Source organism: Phyllostomus hastatus, unplaced genomic scaffold, assembly GCF_019186645.2.
Source record: "Phyllostomus hastatus isolate PE091 unplaced genomic scaffold, TTU_PhHast_1.1 phas_contig_159, whole genome shotgun sequence".
In the NCBI taxonomy this organism is placed as follows: domain Eukaryota; kingdom Metazoa; phylum Chordata; class Mammalia; order Chiroptera; family Phyllostomidae; genus Phyllostomus; species Phyllostomus hastatus.
This window is the reverse complement of record NW_025333640.1, coordinates 41,504,233-41,527,661: the sequence shown is the minus strand read 5'-3', so window position 1 is coordinate 41,527,661 and position 23,429 is coordinate 41,504,233. Positions and strand designations below refer to the sequence as shown.

Below are 23,429 nucleotides of genomic sequence, written 5' to 3'. Positions count from 1 at the left end.
AGTTGGGGATCTGGCCTACAACCCAGGCATGCGCCCTGACTGGCAATCAAACTGGCGACCTTTCGGTTTGCAGGCTGGAGCTCAGTCTACTGAGCCATACCAGCTGGGGCTTAAAAATAGTAAGAAAAAATTTCAATTTTCATATTTTTTGAAGCAATTTATTAAATTATTTTGTCCAAGAAATTAAAACAAGTCACAAATGAGTCAAAAGTTAAGATATTAAGGTGGTTTGAATCAATGTTATTGTTATGAAAGGCTGGAAAAATAGTTATATTTTGTCAAAGAATTTTAGTATAGACATAGTAAAATAATGGTTATCAAATAGTAACTTAGAAAAGTAGTTCAGGCTCCAGAACCACTTGCTTTCCTTTTGTCCTGCGTCTTAGCTGGGCTGCAGTGGCAGCAGCTGCCAAGGAAAATGAAAAGAAGGTGCCGGAAAGTCGGCCAAGAAAGACAAAGACCCAGGGAACCAATCTGGGGGCAAGGCCAAAGAGAAGTGACCCAAAGGTGAAGTTCAGGACAAGCTCAGTAACCAGTCTTGCTTAACAAAGTGACACAGGACAGACTCTGGGAGGAGGTTCCCAACCGTAGCTTGTGGCCCCAGCTGTTGTCTCTGAGAGCCTGGCGGTCCAGTCCCCCAGCCAGGCAGCCCTGCAGAGCTCCTTAGTGACTGACTTCTTCCTCTAGTTTCAAAACTCAGAGTTCAAGTCATTTACACCAGCAATGCCAAGGATGGGGCTGCCTCAGCCGCTGGGAAGATGCGTGAACAACAGATCCTACCAGCTGCACATTTTGAAAAATAAAATGTTATTAAATTTTTAAAAAGTTATAAGACAAATAGTCTTTATCATTATAATTTACCCTGAAAATCCCTTGTTAACAATTTTATCTCATTTATACCATTTACTAAAAGTTAAATAGGAACTGTTTTACATTTTGGGCTATCGTATTGCTGAATTACCAAATTATAGAGACTCAAAGGCTGAAAATTGCTGAGATGATTTTGTTTGATTGCCTCTTTCATAGATGAGAAAACTAAAGTTCAGATAGAAACGAAATACTTTCCTCTATCAAGTAACTAGCAGCACCCCATCACCGTTGATTTGTGGGTTTATGGAGTAACTATGATCCTCAGAGCTCTGAGGTGCTTCCAGGGCAAAAGTGAATACCATTTTAGGACAAGCTACAGAAAGTCATGAAAACCTTTTGGAAAGTTTTCATGCAGTTAATAATTCATCTGCTCAGATTTCTAACCTTGGATGTCTTAGAAAATCAGTTGCTGTGTATTTAAAATTTATTTATAAGAATTTGTTGTATTTAATACTGTTTTGATAGACAAGTCTATCAAAGACCGAATTTGTTTTGATAGACAAGTCTCCTGTCTGCAAGAAGGATCAGGTCTTGCTGGAAGGTATTGAACTGACTAAACGGTTGGTAAAAGCAGATTCGTAGTTATCCTATTTATTGCTTTGCCTATTTCTAGCCAGTAAAGTCAAGTCAATCCTGTGACACATACTCCTGGAAATGCAGTTTAAGTGTAATTAAGTCTGCAAGGGAGTAGAGAATCCAAGCGTGAATTTACACTTGGTGACTTCCAGGCGACAGGTTTAATGTCTCTCATCAACGTGAGCCGGTGGCTCTGTCTTTTTGCGCCAAGAGAGGTGCTAAGTGCTGAGGGGAGGCTGTCATCCCTCATCACCAACCAGAATCGTGAGCTGCCTCCATCAGAGGAAGAACTTGCTGCCAGGAGCTGCATGCGCCTGCCAACAGGAGAGTGTGGGCACAGACTTCTGAGTGTGGGGCGCAGACAGTGGCCGCTGTGGGCTCCGCAGTGATGGTGAGGCAGAGCAATCCCAGCAGCCTGGGCTGGGAGTCAGCACGACAAGTTTCCACTCCGGGTCCTGTCACTTGGAAAACACAAATGGTTCTGAGTTGATTTGGCATCCATGAGCCAGGGATCGTGTGCTTGTTCTGAGTTTGTACCAGGTTACTGCGGGACACCAGTGCCTGTCTGGAGCCCGCTGCATGAGCCTTGGTTCCCTCTCCACCTCCCTACACATCTATCTGCTTCCTTGGGATCCCTATGGAGACTAAATGGCAGAATGAGCCAAGTGAGGATGGAGCGCGTCGGTGGCTGCAGAAGACACCCAGTCGGGGCCATTATCTCCCAACAGCATGGGAAAGGCCTGAACGCCACCCTTCTCCACTGCACCCCATTTGTAGCCTGAGCTGGAACTGCAGACAGTGCGAATCCATCTTCCACACGTTGCATCTGGGCCTGCTACTTGGAGACTGGACATGATGACCTGACCTGTGTCCCAGTGGAGGAAATCCGAGGTGGGTCCCAGCTGCTGTGAAGTCCCAAGGCTCAGGTGGAGTGTCTTTGAAAGGAGAAGAAGGTCTGCAGAAGCTAATGCATGATCAATGTCAAGATCTGGGGGTCAGAAAGGACAACCAGATTCACATTTAAAAAAAATATTGTGCTTATATGTATCATAAATTTCACCGTTTTCTCCATTTGTAAGTGCACAGTTCAGTGACATCCCATTTACATTGTTGTACTGCCATCATCTCCATCGATCTCCTGAACTTTTTTATTCTTTCAGAGCTGGAACTCTGTCCCTATTAAACAATCACTCCTCCCAGCTCCTGGCACCACCATCTACTTTCTGTCTCTGATTTCCCCGACCCTAGGGACTTCGTGTAAGTGCAATCATACAGTATTTGTGCTTTTGCAGCACTTTATTTTGCTCATGTAATATCTTCAAATTTCCCCATCTTGTAGCATGTCATCCTTTCCTTATTTTTTAAGGCCAGTTGATACTTCGTTGTGTGTGTGGATCACGCTTTGTTTATCCATCCATGCGTCAGTGGACACTTGATGGTTTCTACCTCTTACTATTGTGAATAATGCTGCTGTGAACATGGTTGTACAGATATCTCTTTGAATCCTTGCTTTTAATTCTTTTGGGTGTGTACCCAGAAGTGGATTTGCTGGATCACATGATAGTTCTATTTGTAATTTTTGTGAAATTGCCTAAACTGTTTTATACAGTGACTGTACCACTTTACATTCTCACCAACAGTGCAAAGTGGTCCAATTTCTAGACATCCTTGCCAACACTTACTGTTTTCTGTTTTTTGATGTTTTCCTAATGAGTGTGAAGTGGTGGATTAAACATAAAGAGCATGAATTGTGGCATAACCTATCTCCTTGCACATAGTGGGTGCTTGTTGAATGAATGAGCAGGAATCCACACATCATATATGGAATAAAACAATGCTAGAAAATAATCCAGAAAGTATTACAATTTATTCATTCATCCATTTAGTCAGTCCATGAAAAGGAGTATGCACTGAATTGTTAGGAGCTCAACTTTCAATAAAAAGTGAAGCTGACACAAACATGGTTCCTTCTCTAGGGAGGAAGGCTGAGTCCCCAAGGTGTGGCAGCTCCATTCAAGTGTCCCTGAAAAACATCTGACCCTTTGGCTCTAAAGTTCATAATTTTTGAGCAGCAGTGTGATTAGTGATGATACTGTGTTCTAGTTTTAGTGACACGAGTTTCCTTTACAAGTTAAAACGCAATATGTATACACACAGATACAGATGTGTGTGTGTGTGTGTGTGTATGTGTGTGTGTGTGTGTGTGTGTAAACTACATGTATAATTTACTCCATAAGAGTTAAGCCCCCACAATTCTGGGAGTGAAATAGGATAGGCCCCAATGGTGGAAAGACACCCATCACGTATCACGAATTAACTTCTCTTTGTGTCGAGAATGGTACCAGTTATTTGACATCCTGGGGAGAATTGAGAAAGAATCACTCAAATCATTTCTATATTCTGTGTTCAGATGAAGAAGTCCTGTGAGAAAGTCTGCCTCGGTGACTTTCCACTTCCAAGTGATGGAGGTTCTGAAGCTGCAAAGCTGGGGCTTAGTCAATGGACGTGGTAGAGACAGAAATGTGCAGAACGGAGGAACTGGTGGTTCTGTGTTTCATCGCTGTTACTGTCTTCTGCATAAATTCAGAAGGATAAGGAGGACATACATTCAAAACTGAATCACCCTGTGATTTTCTTCCTGTAGAGACAAGAGTGGGCTCATTTTGGGGGGAGGCTTATTTGTTTTAGGCCTCCTTTAAGAAAATGCTGTGAAGAATCAAGCTGTCATTTGGGTCACTATTCTCAAGCAGTGCGCTGACGTGCCTCCCTGAGCACAGGTGCATGGAGACTCGAGGGCCTGCTGTATCCCTTTCACCTGCTTGAGTCCACGCAATTCATAAGCATTTACTGAGGCCCCATGATTTCCGCAGTGCTCTGCTGGGTGCTATAATCAGCCGGCTGGTCCTGTGGCCCAGGGGTGGGGGAAGGAAGGTGATGCCACTGGCTAAGGATTTAGAAACAGCAGGGAAAGTGCAGGATGCTGAGGTTGCACAGGAGAAGCCCCTAACTCAGCAGGGATTTGAGGAGACTTCCTGGGGGAGGCAAGGGCCAAGTGAAGACCTGTGGATGGAACATGGTCACCTAAGAAAGGGAAGGGGGGCACTCTCAGTTGGAAGAACCAGCATATACACGGGTCAGCATGCATTCTTTAGAAACCAAAAAAGGTAAGTGTGGTTTGAGAGCAGATTGTGAGGTGTGGGACGAAGCTGGAGACATAGGCGGGAGCCCTCTGATCTGGACATTATAAACCTCAGGACTATTCCAAGAGCAAAGCCCAGGAGTGAGCTAGGAGAAAGGGTGCATCCTAATGAAATGAAGTTTATGCTGTGGCATGGAGGGGGGTGAGGGGACTCTGAGATGGGGGGCTGGGAGGCCATTCATAGTGTTCTGTACCCACCCAGGAATGCAGCAATGCTTGTAAATCTGCGTGCTCTTCTTCAGGATTTGGTGATTTTTCTGGATATGTGATGTGGTGGGAAGGAGACCCCAAGTTTCTGGCATGGTGACTGGGAGACTTAGAAAACCGTAGGAGTAGCAGGTTCCTAGGAAAGTTGGTAAGTTCAGTTTTAGGTAATTTGTATTTGAGGTGTCCATGCAACAATGAAGAAGGATGTTTCAGGGGGAAACCAGGGGAAATTGTTGTTGATGCCAGTCTTCTTTTAAGATGCCACTGCGCAATTAACAGTTCACGAATTAAAAATACTTTCTGTGGCAGGAAGGGCACATGGCTCCCTGCTTCTTGGGAGCATCACGGGCTGAGGGAGTGTCCTTGGATCATCGCTTTCTGCCAACAGGTGACTGATGGCTCCTTCCTACTTATGTGAATGCATGTTTGTTTACATACACAGAGATGAGGTTTTGATGCATCTGTTCCGTGCTTACCTTTGAGAAGTGGGGTTAGAGGAAAGGGGAACTATTACTACATATAATCTTATATTGCTAGAATTTCTTTGTTGCACAGATCACTTTATTTTATGTGAAAATAATTAAAATTATTAAGCAAATGAATGAGTACAAACTTTGAGTAAATTAGGTTGACAAAAAGTAACTTAAGGTGGGGCGGCGTGGAGGGGGTTCTGTCCGCAGGGCCCCCCCTGGCCACCACAGATGAGAATGAGTCTACCAAGACATGATCTACTTGGGGAGGAGAGGTGGCCGATCTCTCAAAGGAGAAGGGCCCAAACCCTTTTCCTCAATTGGCTTTTATTGGGGTCATTTTGCACAGGAATACAGATAAAGCTCATAAATCATTGTCAGGCAGTAAGGATCAAACTATATGAGGGCTTATTCTGAGTCAGGGTCTGTTAGCTAAAGGGCTACAACACTTTGGAAAACAAACTTATATCCTGCTTGGACTCTTATCAGAAAATTGAGAGCATTCTTAGCAAAGCATGTTTCACAGGATTTTACATATTCTTTCTTAGGCCTGATCACCCTGGGGAACCTGCCCTTTCTAGCACAGGGCTGCACCACCCTCTGTCATTGTTTCAGGCTTAAGTCAGGCAGGGGAAGTAAAGCAGCCACGAGATTAGGAGACTTCTCTCAGACAGAATGAGGACTCAGGCTATGTCAAAGCCAAGGGGCGAGGGTCCATCACCCGCTTTGTGCTACAGCCCCCAAAGTTCTTCCCTGGGGGCCCTCATGATCATGCCTGTCTTCCTTCTTTGAGGAATCTTACCTGTCATTGGCTAACTGATCATGCATTGGAAGCTAGGCAGGGTGAAGTAAAAGGGGAAGAGGTGGCACCCCTGCCAGGGAGATAAGCTTTGTCTCTTGGCTTATGGTCCCAAGGTCGCCCACCTAGCCTTACTATGGGGGATTAGAGCTTCAGAAACCAGGCAGGGCAGTTCCCAACACTTAAGGGGTGAATTATCCAGGTGGGCCCTCAGTGCCACCATGGGGTCCTTAAAAATCCATGGGCAGAGGGAGATTAGATACCCTCCACTTATGTCTCTTGCCTGGTCGCTCTGGCTAGGACATCCAGGGCTGTGCTGAATGGAAGTGGTGAGAGTGGGCATTCCTGTCTCTGTTCTTAGAGGAGAAGCTTCCTGCTTCATGGTTGAGTCTGATGTCAGCTGTGGGCTTGTCATGAAGAGCCTTCACCATGGTGAGGTACCTTCCTCCTGTACCTCATTGGTTGAGAGTTTTATCATGGAAGCGTGTTGAGTTTTGTTAAGTGCCTTGGCCAGTTTCTGTCACTCCCAAGAGTAAAACTAAACAGGGTCAGGTGTGCGCATGGCACATTCTGACTCCAGAGGAGGAAGGATGAAAAACTAGAGCTTGCAAAATTTGAGGGAGATTAAATATACATTGAAAAATGTTGTAGGTATGATAATTCTTTCAATTCAATTTAATCGATCTATTTTTTCAAAAGGGATTTTTGTGGAGGTTGGGAGCAAATTTCAAAAATATCTGAAAAACAAATGGGCAGTAATGGCTGTGAAAACCAAGAGAAGGCTGTTTTATTATTACATAATGCCATGTGATTAAATTAGAACAATGCCATTATTACATAAAGCTACATGATTAAATTACAACCATACTGGTACACACAAGTCAATGGGGTCATTATCTCAGAAGCAGACCCTGACTTCTGGCCAAGATGGAGGTGTAGGTAGATACACTTTGCCACCTTGCACAACCAAATGAAGGACAACAACAAATTTAAAAACAAAATACAACCAGAACTACCAGAGAATTGAACTGTGTGGAAGTCTGAAAAACAAGGAGTTAAAGAAAAAATATTCATCCAGATGATAGGAGGGGCAGAGACAGGCACCCAGGGCAGAGAGGACACATGGCAAGGTAGCAGCTGGTGGTTCCCCGTTTGTGTGTGGATAAACTGGGAGAAACAACTGGGGAATGAGACAGACCGTGCAACCCAGGATTCCAGCACAGGAATAAAAACTTCAAAACCTTTGGCTGTAAAATCCTGTGGGGGTTGTGGTGGCCAAAGAATCTCCCCTCTTCATAGGAGAGTTCATTGGAGAGACCCACGGGGTGCTAGAATGTACACAAACCCACCCACTTGGGAACCGGCACCAGAAAGGCTCAATTTGCTTGTGGGTAGCAAGGGAAGTGACTGAAGCTGGCAGAAAGCTGAGAGCAAGCAGCATTGTTCCCTCTCTGACCCCTCTCCTACATACAGTGCCACAATGTAGCAACGTGGGTTACCCTGCCATGGCGAATACCTAAGGCTCTACCCTTTACAATGTAAGAGGTACACCAAGACAAAGAAATATGGCCCAAATTAAAGAAAAGATCAAAACTTTAGAAAAAGAACTAAGCGATGAAGAGGTAGCTAACCTATCAGATGCAGAGTTCAAAACACTGGTAATCAAGATGCTCATAGAAATGATTGAATATGGTTGCAAAATAGAGGAAAAAGTAAAGGTGGTGCAAAGTGAAATAAAGGAAAATGTACAAGGAACCAACAGTAGAGGGAAGGAAACCACGACTCAAATCAATAGGATGGACCAGAAGGAAGAAAGAAATATTCAACCAGAACAGAATGAAGAAACAACAATTCAAAAAAAATGAGGAGAGGCTTAGGAACCTCTGGGACAACTTTAAACATTCCAACATCTGAATTATAGAGGTGCCAGAAGGAGAAGAGGAAGAGTAAGAAATTGAAAACTTATTTGAGCAAATAATGAAGGAGAACTTCCCCAATCTGGCAGAGGAAATAGACTTCTAGGAAGTCCAGGAAGCTCAGAGAGTCCCAAAGAAGTTGGACTCAAGGAAGCACACACCAAGGCACATCATAATTACATTACCGAAAATTAAAGAGAAGGAGAGAATCTTAAAAGCAGCAAGAGAAAAGGAGACAGTTACCTACAAAGGAGTGCCCATAAGACTGTCAGCTGATTTCTCAAAAGAAATCATACAGGCAAGAAGGGGGTGGAAAGAAGTATTCAAAGTCATGAACGGCAAGGACCTACATATACCCAAGATTGCTCTATCCAGCAAAGCTTTCATTTAGAATGGAAGGGCAGATAAAGTGCTTACCAGATAAGATCAAGTTAAAGAAAGTTCATCATCACCAAGCCTTTATTATATGAAATGTTAAAGGGACTTATCTAAGAAAAAGAAGAAGATCAAAACTGTGAACATTAAAATGACATTGAACACAACTATCGACAACTGAACCTATAAAAATAAAAAATAAAGCAAACAACTAGAACAGGAAGAGAATCACAGAAATGGAAATCACATGGAGTGGAAATCACATGGAGGGTTATCAGTGGGGAGGGGAAGGGGAGAGAAGGGGCAAAGGTACAGAGATAAGTAGCATACATGGTAGGCACAAAATAGACAGGGGGAAGTTAAGAATAGTATAGGAAATGTAGAAACCTAAGAATTTATATGTATGACCCATGGACTGAACTAAGGGGGGAAGGATGGTGGGAGTGGGGTACAGAGTAGAGGGGAATGAAGGGAATTAAAAAATGGGACAACTGTAATAGCATAATAAAATATACTTAAAAATAAAAAATAGAATTAAAAAAGAAGCAGACCCCAATATATCAGTGATTTAAGAACAGAGTTATAACACATGAGAATTAGAGGGGCTATTCAGTAAAATTTCTAGGACAATTGGTTTGTTAATTGGGAAAAGAAACAATACTACAAAACAAATTCCAGGTAATTTAAATTGTTACATGGTTAAAAAAATCAAGCCAGAAAAATATAGAAAAATAGTGAATATTTAGAAAACTCCTGGAGTTACTATAATACATTCAAGACATGAAGACAGAGTGACTAGCATGGCAGATACTCATGCATTCCTTATACAGGTTTACTGTCAATGTTTCACCATATTTGTTTTATTTTCTTTTTAAAGCATTTGGGAGTAAATCATGGACATTCTGAAGATGTATCTTCAGTATGCATCTCTACAATGAAGATTTTTCCTGAGCACAATATTATCATCACTTCTAAAAATTAATGATGATTTTCTAATACCTAGTACACACTAAGATTTCCTTATGTCTCTCTAAAGTATGTGTGTCTTTTTAGCCAATTTGCTCAAACAGATCCAGCCATTAACCCACATGGCTCTCCCCGTGTGGCTCCTAGTCCAGGCTCTTTTATCACCATATTTACCTGTTGAAGAGACTGGGTTAGTTTTCCGTAGAATTCTACCCTCTGGATTCACATGTATGATTGTTTTCTTCTGGTTTCATTTAGCTTTCAGCTAACTCTCTACTGTATTTCCTGTGAAGCTGTGACTCCAGTCAATAGAACACTCTTGGCAAGAGTATTCCATGGGCGACACTGTGACCATCCTGTTGTTTTGTGTCATGAGCTGTACAATTCCTGGTCATTTTACTGTTTGAGATGCTGAACTGCAGCCCTGGGTCAGTGTCATGTGGAAATGCCACCTCACTCCCTATGAAGTTGTGGTCTTTCTCTTTGAGACAAGTAAATATTCCATGTTTATAACTGGGCTTCAAATTATTGTCCCATTTTCATCAACCTTGTACTCATGCACTTAGCAGCCACTTTCTCTCTGCTGGTTGCAAATGTGCATATTCCAGTCCCGTTGGGCCTTTGCTTTATTGATCTGGAATCTTTTGTTGGAAAAGCAGGAGCTGTTTCTCTGAGATAAGAATTCCACATGGTAAAGAAAGAGTGAACACTTAAATCTCTCTCTTTACTAATTTTTTGAGTGAGGAACTGGGATAACCATCATCTCAATTAGTGGCAAATGTGTTTTTTTCTGTGTTGAGTATTAGGGTTTTCATAGATTCAAGCACATCAGTCCACCATAGCATGCTGTATGATGCTGTGACAGATGGTGTTTACCAAGGAAGGTGACACTGTATACTTGGGCCACATGTTCTCGTGATGTGATGTTGACACATCTCCCTTACTTCTGCCCAGCACTCTCTTGGGATGTGTGCTTTTAGTGAAATCCAGCACCCCTGAAGCCCCACATTCAAGGAGCACATGGGACACAGAGATACACGAGAGATGATGAAGGAGTCCAGTCGTCCATCCCTCAGCCATGCCCACCCAGGCCACTGACACATGATGTGTGATGCATCCCCAGGAGCTGCCGGCCTCCAGCTTTTGAGGTGCTCAGTGGGTGCTGAGTAGAGTGGATGGCTGACTCCCTGAGGTCTGCACAGACTGAACTTTGAGAGAAGAATAAATGCCGTCAGCTGGGTTTGGCCCCAGTAAGCAGGACAGACGCCAGGGTGAAGCAGCCTCTGGGTCTCCCAGGGCCACTCCTGGGTCCTTTGCTCTTCAGTAGTTTTCCTGCCTGGGACACAAGGCCATGTCCTGGGCTCACTGCTTCATTCTTGGCCTCAGATCTGATTCAGCCTTTCCTCCCAAGAGCCCTAGTTCTTTTTAGGGAGAATGGTAGTTAGGGTTCAAAATGTGGGCACTAAGAAAGCTTTTAAGAGAACAAGCTACAATGGAAATATTATAAGAATGTGATGACAGTAAAAACAGTTCAACATGTTTCCCCAAAGCAGAATTAAACAGAATATAAAAGTTAAACAGAATGGACAAGAAAAATACTAAAAATCTAGTAAAGATTAAACCTCCCCCAAAAACATGAACAAGCAATTCTCAAAAGATGGAATACCAGTGAAGACTAAATACTGAATTATATTCAACTGCCTAATAGTAAAGAGAATATATATATTATTGTCCCTTATCAAATTTAATGTTGGTTAAAAGAAATAATGTTCAATGTTGACAAGAATTTAGTAAAACTGTAATCTCATGCACATTGTGGAAATGTCGCTTGATTTTTGGCTTTGTGCTAAGTAGTTGGACAGTATGAATTGAGTTATGATATTAAAAAGTTACAAGCATTTTTACTAGTCAGGATAGAGTCTAAGATTCTATGACAAAGAGGAGCCAAATGATGTGTCTTGGGAAAACAGGCTTATTTCTCTCTCCTATGCAGTGTGGAGTGTGTGGGTCATGTGGGAAGGGCCGCTCATTCCCATGGTCTTAGGGGCCCATCCTCCTTCCACAAGGCCACTCTGTGGTGAGCTGAGTGGCATACTGTGTGGGGACCAGGCAGGTCTGAACCCCAGCACGAAGGGAGAACTGGATGAGCCTCTTCCTTTAAGCAGAGAGGAGATCTGCTACCAAGGCCACACCCAGTGGCACGGAGTGGGAACAGCATCCAGGGTCAGGCAGCCAGAAAACTGTCCTGGAAAACATCATTGAGGAAGCAGCCCTCTGCCTGTGATTCAATAGTTCCATTTCTTTATTTTAAAAAATATTTGTTTACTTTTTTCTTTTTTCTTTTTTATTGTTGTTCAAGTACAGTTTTCTGCCTCCCCCCCCCACCCCTCCCCACCACCCCAGCCCTCCCTGGCTCCCTCCCATTTACTTACGTTTAGAGAGAGGTGAAGGGAAGGAGATAGAGGAGGAGAGAAACATCAGTGTGCGATCCGTTGTATGTACCCTGATTGGGAATCAAACCGGCGACCTTTTAGTTTGCAGACCGGTGCTCATTCACTGAGCCACATCAGCCAGGGCCACTAGTTCCATTTCTGATCATCTGTCCTAATGGAATATATTATGGAAAATACGTGTTAATTACTTGGACAGTAGCTCAGCCAGCAGTGTGCTGGTCAATGTCTTATTTATTGGGGAAGAAAGCTGTGGAGAAACACCCGTGTGCTGTTGCTGGAGGGTCTCACAGGCTATGGGCAGGGATTAAATGAGATGGGCAGCCCATGAAGAGTTTTAAGTCAGAGTGGTTCAGTGTGTTGTTGGGAGGACAGACAAACAGCTGCGTTGACCCCCAATGGTGGTCATGTGAACTAGGGCTTCAGAGTCCTTCTGAGCCTCTTCAACATTCGAGTTTTCCCAGCTGTGCAGTGTTTGGAAGGAGCATGCCAGTATGTGAGGCCAAATTGCCCACTTTCCTTTGCCCGTGTAGAGAGACAGTGGCAGAAAGTCGGGGTGTAGAGATAGACACATTCCTGGAAACTATTATTTAATTTAATTCAATTTAATTTTTAAAAATATTTTAAAACAGATTTTATTTTTTTTTTTTAGAGCTGGAGGGAAGGGAAAGAGAAAGGGAGTGAAACATCAATGTGTGGTTGCCTGTCATGTGTCCCCGACTGAGGACGTGGCCTGCAACCCAGGCATGTGCTCTGACTGGGAATCAAACTAGCAACACTTTGGCTTGCAGGCCCCTGCTCAATCCACTGAGCCACACCAGCCAGGGCTATTATTTTAAAATGTTCAAAGTTAATTATACTTGTGAAGTAAAGGTGAGCACGAGGCCAACAAACTCTAAGCAAAACGACGCTTCTCAAGTACAAAAAGATATTTTCTCCTATCTTAGTTTATTAATATGTTCTTTTCCACAGAATAATCATGAAATATGAAAACTGCTGGTTTTCATTATTTTGTCTTTGTTTCTTACATTTAAAGTGAATGGTGGTATTTTCTTTATTAATGCTGTGATATCAGTATTTGGATAGTCCATACATATCCTATTTATTATCAAAATAGAGTATTGTAGCAATAATCTATTAATCTGTAAGGTCACTTATCTCATAACCCATGTGTCAGTTTACGTATCACATCTAAGCCACCAGTGTGTTCTGTACAGACTTGTGCTTTCTGAGAAGATGCCGGGGTTGCTCGTGCCTGGCGCACCACGTGCGCTCTCTGGGAAACTGGTTTCCGTTGGTCTCCGCTGGGAGCGAGCCCTGGAAACAGCAACACCGAGTCATTCACTTATTCTCTGCGCATCGAACACCTATTCTGTGTGAGCTGCTGTAAATGCCACCAAAGCATGGCGGTTGCTGCGTTTACGAGCTAGAGGGGCAGGTCCTGTTTCTGTATAAATATCTGAAGTGCAGTCGATAAAGCATGTTCTCAGGAAGTCATGCAGGTAATGCAGACAAATGAGAGAGAGACAGAGACAGAGAGAGACAGAGAGAGACAGAGAGAGAGACAGAGAGAGAGAGACAGAGAGAGAGACAGAGAGAGAGAGACAGAGAGAGACAGAGAGAGAGAGACAGAGAGAGAGACAGAGAGAGAGAGACAGAGAGAGAGACAGAGACAGAGAGAGACAGAGAGAGAGACAGAGACAGAGAGAGACAGAGAGAGAGACAGAGAGAGACAGAGAGAGAGACAGAGACAGAGAGAGACAGAGAGAGACAGAGAGAGAATCCCATTCTGGTCACCACTGCTAGCTTGGCTCTGATTATGCTCCATAAAAGCTTCCCATTATAATTTTGACTGAAACCTTAAAGGTTACATTTATCACCAACCATCGTAATGGTGTTAGGGTAAAATGTGGTTTTATCAGCCTTCCGATCCAGCACTGGACACAGAACACCTGACACGGAGCCCTGATAGAGCTATTACTGCCCGACTTCTCACAGAAGTAGGAGCCCTGAGCCGCAGGGAAAACGCGCCCGAACCGGGCCCAGTCGGTGAGGGGTGGGCGCTTGCTGCCCGGCGACCGCCAGCGTGGACCGCGCTGCCGCCTCCGCGCCTGTCTGCCGGGCTGTGTGGCTCTGTCCCCGTGCGCGGCCTCGGCTCTGCGGGAGCTGCTGGAGCCCGGCCGGCCAGCCCCCGTCGAGTCCACGCACGGACCCCCCCCCCCGTGTGCTGTGGCTTGAACCCGTGTGCGCGGATGCCCGGGTGCTGGGGGTCGTGATCTGCCGGGGACCCCCCCCCGCCCCCGCCCCCGCCCCCGGTGGCAGGACTCCAGCGCTTCCCTCAGGCTGGTCCAGGCCGCCCGTGGACGCCCAAGGGCGCCCGTGCGCTGTGCCGCCGCGCAGGTCGCTGCCGAGGCGGCCCCCGCGGGGCCGGTGCTGCCCGGGCTGCGGGGCTGTCAGCCGGTGCCGTGACGTCAGCGCGGTCACGTGGCGCGCGGGGCGCGGACCGGCCGCGGGGACTGGCCGGCGCACACGAGCGCCGTCTCGGCTGCAGCCGGGACGTGGGCGCTGCCGCCTCGGAGACCTCAGCCCGCCCGAGCCGCCGGAGCCCGGCCGCGCCGCTCGGGCCGCCCCGCTGCTGGACCCGGCGCCGGCACCGAGGCTGCTGCTCCCGTAAGTGCCCCAGGACCCGGGCGGGATCCGGGGTCTCCAGGGGGTGTTGCTGGGACCGGCCCGGCCCTTTGTGGCCGCGCTCCCCGGATCTGGGTGGGGCTCCCAGGCGGCGCCCAGGGCGTCCCCAGCCCAGGCGGCCGAGTGTCTTCAGGGGCGCGCGTGTCTGCTTTGCAGGCTCCGGGCTTGAGCTCCTGGGCGGGTTTGCCGGGGCTGGTGAGAGGGAGTGAGCGGAGACTCCCGGACCCGGTGGGCTGTGCTCTCCGACCGACCGGTGACAGGCAGGGGCTGGGGGGCGCCTGTCCCCCGTCAGACCCTGAGGGCACAGTCGGTGCTTCACCTCCTATGGGCCTTGGGTTTTGGGCGTGGGAGAGGACGCGGGCGACCCACCGTTTCTGGTAAATTGCGACACCTTTTAAATGGGCACGTTGATCAGAGGTACCCTGGGCTGGCCGGACAGGTGCTGGCGTGGAAGGTGATGGAATCCTCTCTCCTTTTCCCCTCAAACAGTCTTTCCTGCTTGAAAAGCGGTGGAAGAGGGGGGAAGGGAGATGGGGGGCGCTTTCTGAGCCCCATCCACGCTGTTGTGTTTCTGCTGCCCAGAGAGAGCATCAGCCGCACGCGCGTGTCAGCCGAGACTCTGCCATGTTTAGGTGTGGCTTCCGCAGAGCAGGAGCTGCTGCTCTCCCCGCACCTGGCTCGGCCTCGACACCACATTCGTCTGAAAGGCCTGCGCTGCAGGGGGCTGTGCAGTGGGCTTCAGGAGGTGGTTTATCTGCCTGAGCACTTGACAGAGCTCTAGGCCGGCACGGGAGATTCCGTACACAAGACAATGAGCACATGTTACACAGTGAGACTGCATGTCTTTGAGCCCTGGAGAAAAATTCTTTTGTTTTACAGCAATAACTCTAGTCTTTTCTGTGAGTGTCTGTGGAAACGAGGTTTGGGGCCACAGACGGGGCCCAGAACGTGCAGGCACTGAGGCAACTTTTGGGTGGGCAAAGGGCCGGGCTTCTGCGGAGTCGGCTCCAGGGGCAGACAGGCAGCCCCAGGGTGGGAGCTGGCCCCACCTGCAGAGCTGAGGGCACAGAGGCTCCCTGGCCTTGTCTCCACTGAGCAGCATCAGCACCAAGTGCACACACATTTGCTTCACCCTTGAACCCCTGGCAGGGCTGCCCCCTGGAATGAGACACAGGGGATGCCCCACCCAGCCCCTCCCTGGTGCTGGGCAAAGCTGCCTCTGTGCTACAAGGGCTGCCTCGCTGTCACTGTCGGCGCCTACCAGAAGCTGACGGGCGGGACACACAGCTGTCCTGGGGGATGGAAGGGCACAGGGACAGTGAGGGTGCTCTTCCTGCCCCACCCTCGGACACCACACCCCCTTTCTTGGCCATAGGCCAGAGGCCATCTCCCTGAAGGGGCCCTGAGCCACACCCGAGCCTGGCCATTGCTTCCTGGGTGAAACCGAGGAGCCCTCATGTCCCCGCCAGCCCCCCACACCTGCTTCATTCCTATAAAAAGAAATGGCAGAAAGTTGCTCATTACCCATCGCCCTCACACATGCTCTGTCTAACCTGTGTCTGCTCTGCTCTGGCTCCTTTTGGTGGTGGCTGTGATCAGTGCACGGGGCTGGCCACACCCGGACTCTGCCTCTCAGGGACCACCGCAGCCAGGGGCTTACAGTTGGACAGACGGACAGACAGATGGGTCCTCCCTTCCTTGACAGACAGCAAAACTGGGTCATTCCATGTGTGACGAAAGCAGAGTCAGGACCAGCACTCAGACCCCGTCTTCAGCTCAGTGCACCTTCTGCAACCACAGAGTTTAGGGAAAGAGCGTCTGCCTACAGAGGCCAGTGTTTTCAATTTCGGGTTGCTTCTCATTGAGCTGTGGTATTGCAGAGTAGTAAAATCACTGCTATTGCACTTTCCTAAGGATATGTTGGGATAGATTACAAGTCCTTTGAAAGGACGTGGAGCCCCGTTTCCTTAGGGGAGCAGCCTGTGCATGTCTTCGAGGGTCACGTGATGAGGTCTCGAATGCCCATCACTGGATTCCAGCCTTGCCTCCCCGGAGTGAAGACCCTGAGGAGCAAAGGGGTTGTGTTCTGTTAGGACGGTTCAGGTACCCGAGGACGTGGGCAGCTTCTTCCCACCTGGGTGGTTTTCTGCGTCGTATTAACCTTCTTTCTTTTGGCAGGCCCCACGCATGGTGGCAAACTCACAGCGTGTAAGAGATGTTTAATTTAAAACCAAGTTTCAGCTTAATTTACTTTCTTTGGGTTACTGCTGGACTCCAAAGAGCTTTTCAGAAGAATTTTCATTGATTGAATGACAGAGTGTACAGATCTTCACACACCTCCCCGTCGGGTGCGGGGCTTTGCCAGGTGACCCGGTGCTGAGACGTCCCACCACAGGAGCAGAAGGAACCTCATCTGTGAATGACTTGTCTCATCTTGCTCAGGGAGGGATCCCCATATTTGTTTGGAATCAATATAAGTACGAGTAGATGTCACACGAACCGTATCTATGTCAGTGCTGTTTGTCAAAGCAGCACACGCGTGTTTAGACTGGGAGCTGCTTAACTACATTTTTGGAAACCCTGGCTGCAAGATGGAGGCCGCTGACCAAATCCTTACTGTGCACTAACCAGTGGCTACTGGTCAGCGCGGCGGCGTTTCATTCTGGACGTGACACTAGGGGGATATATTGGGAGTAATTAGTTCTGGTGGCTTTGAGTGGTCTCGACTGGAATAATTGGAGCCCTGTTCTCAGGAGCCCGCACTGTTCAGCTCAGAAACAAATGGCTGCATGTGTGACATTTCTAAGTGGCGACATCTTCAAGGCACCCCGTGGCTGACTTCTTATTTTAAGTTCCAGGTTGTGGAGGGGGAGAGAAAAGGACATTAGGCATTAATGTTAAGACTATGGAGAGACAGAGACTCCAAATGAAGATACAGCCTTTCTGAAAAAGATGTAACCAAGAGGAAATGCGAAGACGCTGTTCCCAGGAGGCTCGGTGGAGACAGGCGCCTGTCTTCTCGAAAACTTCACTCTTTCAGTCTGGGGCGCCTTCAAGGCTCCATTCAGGCAGAAAGCACAAGCACATATGTCTTGTAAACAAAGCAACAGATTAATGTTAATGCCAATGTGTTCACAGCCAGAGCCAAAAGCTTTCCAGGGTTGTCGCAGTGCGTGGGGCTCCCAGCCCCGAGTCCAGCTCCAGGCCAGGCTGTAGTCCGCACCCCCTGGGAGCTGAGGCCTCTGGTGACTGTGCTGGTAAATCGGGCGCCCCTGACCGTGGCCAGTGGGATTTGTGGTTGATTTTCTGATCATGAAGTTGAACTGCTGCATTCTAGTCTGTTTTGATTAATGCTGATTTTTTAAATAATCTTTTAACCCTAATTTATTCCCAGCTGCCTACATTGCTAAGCAGGGGGCTTCCCTGTGAAAGTTGCATCTACGTGCTGTCATTTGGGCTTTGGGTTTACTGTAGGTCTCCAGTGAATCTGTCCTTGGTCGTGATGATCAGTGGCACAGCACTGACCTTGCAAGTCCTGATGCACACAGCCTTTGAGCAGATTTGGGAGACCAACAGACCTGTGTGTATCCGTTTAGAAAAAGGCCGTCCACTGTCCGTAGTCGAGAAGAAAATGATGTCATTCAAGGCCCGGACTTCGAATTTGTGTTTTGTTGACATTGTTAGTCTCTTATCCCCTAGTCTTACCCCATGGGATTGGCACCTTTTGCATCAGATTAAACCGGTTTTTGAGGAAGCATCATAAGTAATAATAATGAGAATAATAGCAACTGCCTTATGCTGAACACTTTGTTTATTCTGGGACATTTCCCAGGTGGTCAGCTGAACTTGACCAAAGCACCTGCCTGTCTGCTGAGATTCCAGCCAGGTCTTTCTCAGTCCAAAGCTCAACCTCTTGTACCTTCGGCTGTAGAGTTGCGTACACAGACATAAAGGTCGTGACAGAGACCTTGCCCACACACGGCAGGCAGACCTGGTGAGGGGCGGGTGCTGACTTGCCGATGAGGGAGAATGCCTTGGTTGTGCGCATTCAGTGTGTTAATAAATTGCATGGTTAGAAGACGGGGGCAGTGCTTAGGAGCAGTGCTGACCTACTCTGTGCTCCTGATGAAAGTGACACAGTCAACAAAATTTTATTCTATAGGATCTTGTTCATAAAAGCATAGTTCTTTCAACTTTACCCGAAACATGGCGGCTCTAGAGTCAAATTAACTTGCCGTGCAAGGATTAAGGACTTCCTAAACGTAATTGGTGTCATGTAATGCTCTAGTGAAAAGACTTCTCAGGACTCTGTTGCTGCAAGTTTGTTATATTTTCCTCCTGGTGCATCAGTTCTCTCCCCCTAACCTGGCTGGTCACCTGTCCACTGACCTCAGGGTTACCTCTGTCTTTGCAGAGGATGTTGCTTGTTCACAAAATTGTGTCCACTGAGAGGCCCTGCTGTCTGAAGGTATAAACAAGGATTTGAAACGTCCACGTAGGATAGGTCTGACATTTTAAGACAATACACTGTAGTCAAACAACAGAAAAATAGAAAACAAAATCTAAGTGATCCACATTGAGCTGCTTGGGCCTCGCTTTTAGCAAAGTGATTTCTCAAATCCTTGGCTGGAGCCGTTCACAGCGCGTTGTTGGGGGCTTGCTTGTGACCCTTCAAGAGCAAGAGAAAGCAGGCTCCAGAGAGTCTCCAGGACTAGATCATCCCCACCTTGTGTTGGGACATTGACCTGCAATCATAACTTCTCCTGTGGCTTCGCGTCACTGGGTTTTCCAACAAAGGAAACATTAAACCGTCCCTCATGAGGAGTGATGCTGAGGCAAAAAGTAGATTTTGCATCATTTTATAGTCACATGGCTATTTTGTTTTGCCCAGAAAAGATGATTGCTTACCAAAACTTACATATAAAATGTAAAAGCATATTCTTTCTGGATGTAAAGTGACTTGTAGAATAATACCGCAGAATTTTAAACACCTTATCCTGGTAGCGCATGGTGTTCAATTTCAGAATAAACTAAATGCTGTGAGAACATTTGGCCCAGATGTTACTAAAAATAATTGTTGCTCTAAAATTTCACACAGGGAGTGACATTCCATGGTTATTATGCTGGCTTCATTGTCCATTTCAATAGAAAAGAAGAAATTTAGAAACAGTGTTTACAAGGAGATGTGTTGGTGGTGCTTTTGAAGGTTGCGATGCGCCGTCTCAGTCACCCCCGCTGCTGGGAGGAGACAGCGGTGCCCTTGTGCCGAGGCCCTCACTGAGCTGTGCACCTTGTTTAACCTTTAATTTGGAGAAAAGGCACGTCCCCCAAGGACAGCTCACCTGGAAGGACTGCCCTCTGCACTGAGTGGCAGGCGGGCGGAGGGACAGGACAGCACAGGGTCCAAGGCGGGTCCTCTATGGACATGGGGCCTCGTGCCCAGTGTGATTCCCCAGAGCAGTGAGCAGAGGCCAGCCCTTCCGAAGAAGACAGAACTACGGCAGTTTTGAAGTGGAGTGAGCCAAACCTGAGGAAGTAGGTAAGGGAGGAAGGCGGTGGGCCCAAGTGGCACCCTTTCGGACCACAGGACCCCGAAGCCCAGGACTCCAGAGTGTTTGGTTGGACGGGTGGCTGCAGAGTTCTGATTTCATACAAACCGGGGCAATCTTCCCATACCAGTCTGGTAAGGCACCAATGCTAGATCAGTTTCAGCCCGGAATGATAATCACGGCCGATTAGTTAGTGATACATGATACACTCAGATGGCTGTCCATTTTCTCTTGTAACTGATGAATGATTTATGTTTTTGAATGTATAATATACTGTCGCAAATTCAAAAGATTTCTAAGGAAAAATAAGTCCTCCTTCTCCCTGGTGCTTGTAACTTGTCAAGCATAAATTGTGGCATTCTGCATGTACTGCTCTGATGTCTTGGGTATTTTTCTGTCTCAGTACATATAAAGTTGACTTATTCTTTAAATAAATGTTTTACTCTGAAAAATTTCAAACATGCAGAAAATCAGAATGTATAATGAACCCCACGTACCTATTACCAGCTCCATCATACCTATCAATGTTTTGACAGTCTTTCAGTGTGTTATATAATACAATATAAAAGAATTTCACTAACTTTGTTAGGTGTGATAGTGTCCTGGTGGTTATGTAAAACAGGTTCCTTATCAATAAAAGATGCATGCTGATCTATCGATGAGTGAGATGATAGGCTGTGTGATGTTTGCGGCTGACCTTCCAGCTCACCAGAAGGAAGAAGCATGTGTGGGAGGAATAGCTTGAACCAACATCAGCAAGATGTTGAAGCTGGATGGACCTGGAGTCATTATCATATTTCTCTGCTATTGTGTGTGTTGGACGTTTTCCATGATAATACGTTTGCTAATCTGGTTTCATCTATAGCTTCCCCTTTTTCTCGGGAAATTTTAAAATGACTTCTAGCTATCATGTAATTTCACCCATAAATATTTCAGTGTGTATGCCTAAAACATAGGACTTTAAAAAAAATCACTACCGGGCCATAATCACATCTCAGAAAAGTAACAGTTCTTAATGTAATCTGAAGTTCAGTCTGTTTTCCAGTTTCTCTGATTTTCTAAAAAGTGCCTTTTAGTAGTTGTTGTGTTTGAATTAGGAACCAAACTGGGCCCATGTACGGCATCCATTAAAACGCTTCTAAACCTTAATAATTCTCTCCCTTAGAAAAAGCTGCAAGAGCCCTGGCTGGTGTAGCTCAGTGGACTGAGCATGGGCTTCGAACCAAAGGGTCGCCAGTTCGATTCCCAGTCAGGGCACATGGCTGGGTTGCAGGCCAGGTCTCTAGTGAAGGGCATGTGAGAGGCAACCACGCACTGATGTTTCTCTCCTTCTCTTTCTCACTCCCTTCCCCTCTCTCTAAAAATAAATAAATAAAACCTTTAAAAAAAGCCACGTGTTGGTTGAAGGAATGAGGTTATTGTCCAGTAAAGACCCTCCGTCTGCGCTTGACCACTTCCTCCAGGTGCTGTCGCCCACAGGTCGAGGCCATGGGCCCCTGATTCTGAGATGTCATGAGGTTCAGGCTGCATGTCTTTAGCCAGAGCCCTCGGGGGTGCTTGCTGGCAGGAGCCCCCGCATCTTGGGTTTCCTTGAGTGACCCTGAGATGAGCAGCGGCGTGGCCAGTGTCTGCCCATCTGCTCACTGCCAGGTCTCCATCAGCATCTCGCCCGATGCTCTCGGCACCAGTGTGTCTCGCCGCTCAGTCCAGCTCTGCTCAGCCCAGTGCCCCTGGACGGGCTGCGCGGGGAGTTCCAAGTCTTCTGTCCCTTCTGGGCTGGTTGCCTGGGGCCGTTCCACGGGAAGTTCCTCTCCTTGGCTTTTTGCTGAGGCCGAGGACAGTTGGTTTGTTCTTTTTACTGTACCAAACTTTAACTGGCCACATATTTATGGATAATTAGTGTTTCTTTTGTTGTTTGGTTTAAATATTTTTCTTACTGTATATCCTCACATACTTACATATTTACAATGAATAGTAATATGGAATTTTAAGGAAGTTATATTTTAATAGGGGAGTCATTATTGGATTTTTTTACTACCTGCATGTTAGTTTAGTATGAACGGGAGAGTTACAGTGAGACAGATTTGTAATTTAGCCCCAGATCACTTACCACTCACAGGACCTTGGGCAAGTCATGCTTTCTGTGTCTCCTTCTCTTCCTTCATGTGTTGGGATTAGTAACAATAGCCAGTTCCTTCACTGCTTTGAGGGTTGAATAAAAATCACCCGCGGAAAAGCTGCAGTGCTCATGGCGCAGCCGGTGCTCAGTCAGAGAGGCTGCGCCGGCCTCCCCGACGCCTGACCTGGCTGAGGCACAGGTGGAGCCCACGGGACAGGCACTGGCGGGGGACGCTTTTCTCTGCTTCACTTTCCCCCGGTCTGAGTAGTCACGAAGTGTGTTCTTTTCACGGGACTGCCTTCAGGAATGAAAAAAGAAAACGGAGAAGACAAACCGTGGCTGCCGAGAGAGCCTTTCTCAGGGCGAGGCCGCCCAGTGGGAGTGCCTGCCGGGTCGCAGCTCCTGGCCTGGGCCTCCGGCCTCCTCGCTGTGCACATCCCGCCCAGAAAGGAGCAGGTAGAGAGCGCACGGCGCTGCGGTGGGCCTTGGAACCCAGTCCGTCCTCTGCCCCACTGTGCTTCCCAGTCCGGTTCTCGGATTAGAGAGTCGTCCTGATGTAACTCAATCTGTGTTGCTTCCTGCGCTGTCTAAATTCAGTGTGGGACTTAAATAGAATCGGGACCAGCTAGCTCGCCCATGCAACATTTCTCTAGAACAGGGGGCCTTGGCCTGGAAGCTGATGTGCTCGATTATTTTCTCTCGAGACTCGTGGGAAGGACCCGTTTGGGTCCTCTCCTGCCCGTTTGGAGTTCCTCTCCCCCAAAGTCATGGCTTGTGTGACGGCTCAGCCTCACTTCTCCACTGCCCTCCTTTCCCGCAGATTTCAGGCTTGTAGCCTCTCCCTTCTCCTGCCCTCACCTGAGACCCTTTTAGCTCTCAGGAGCACCGTCTACCTGTCTCTGAAGTAAGGAGGCATTTTGCACCTTTGTGCACAGAACGGGGTGTAGCCGGTCCCTCTCAGCACCCGCCCCTGTCCAAATATTTCCTGCACTTGGCTCCTTGGCCCAGGGGTTTCAGGGTGCAGGCGGCACACAGGTCCAGTGCTCTGGGTTGGGCTGGAGCTGCACACGGTCCGGTGGCAGCCGGAGCGCAGGGCACACAGCCGGGCACTGCGGCTGCTCCGTGCGCTGCTTTCACAGAACAGCGTGCTGCATGCTGGCTCTTTACAGAGGGCAGCGCTAAATACGGACCCATCCAAATGACTTTTCTTCCGTAACAGAGTGTGGCTAGGTGCAGACGAATGCC

The 23,429-nt window shown here is 47.3% G+C and overlaps 1 protein-coding gene across 3 annotated transcripts in view; it reads left to right on the top strand.

The window, feature by feature from the left end:
• ANK2 (ankyrin 2) overlaps nt 1-23,429 on the top strand; it is a 293,273-nt gene that overhangs the window by 26,983 nt on the left and 242,861 nt on the right. The window contains exon 1 of one of the 3 annotated variants that reach the window (XM_045830701.1): nt 14,369-14,498. The exons of the other annotated variants lie outside the window; for them this stretch is intronic. The gene's annotated coding sequence lies outside the window, so the exon portion shown is untranslated. Of the gene's footprint in view, nt 1-14,368; nt 14,499-23,429 lie in introns of those variants that run through there. 3 annotated transcript variants of the gene reach the window in all.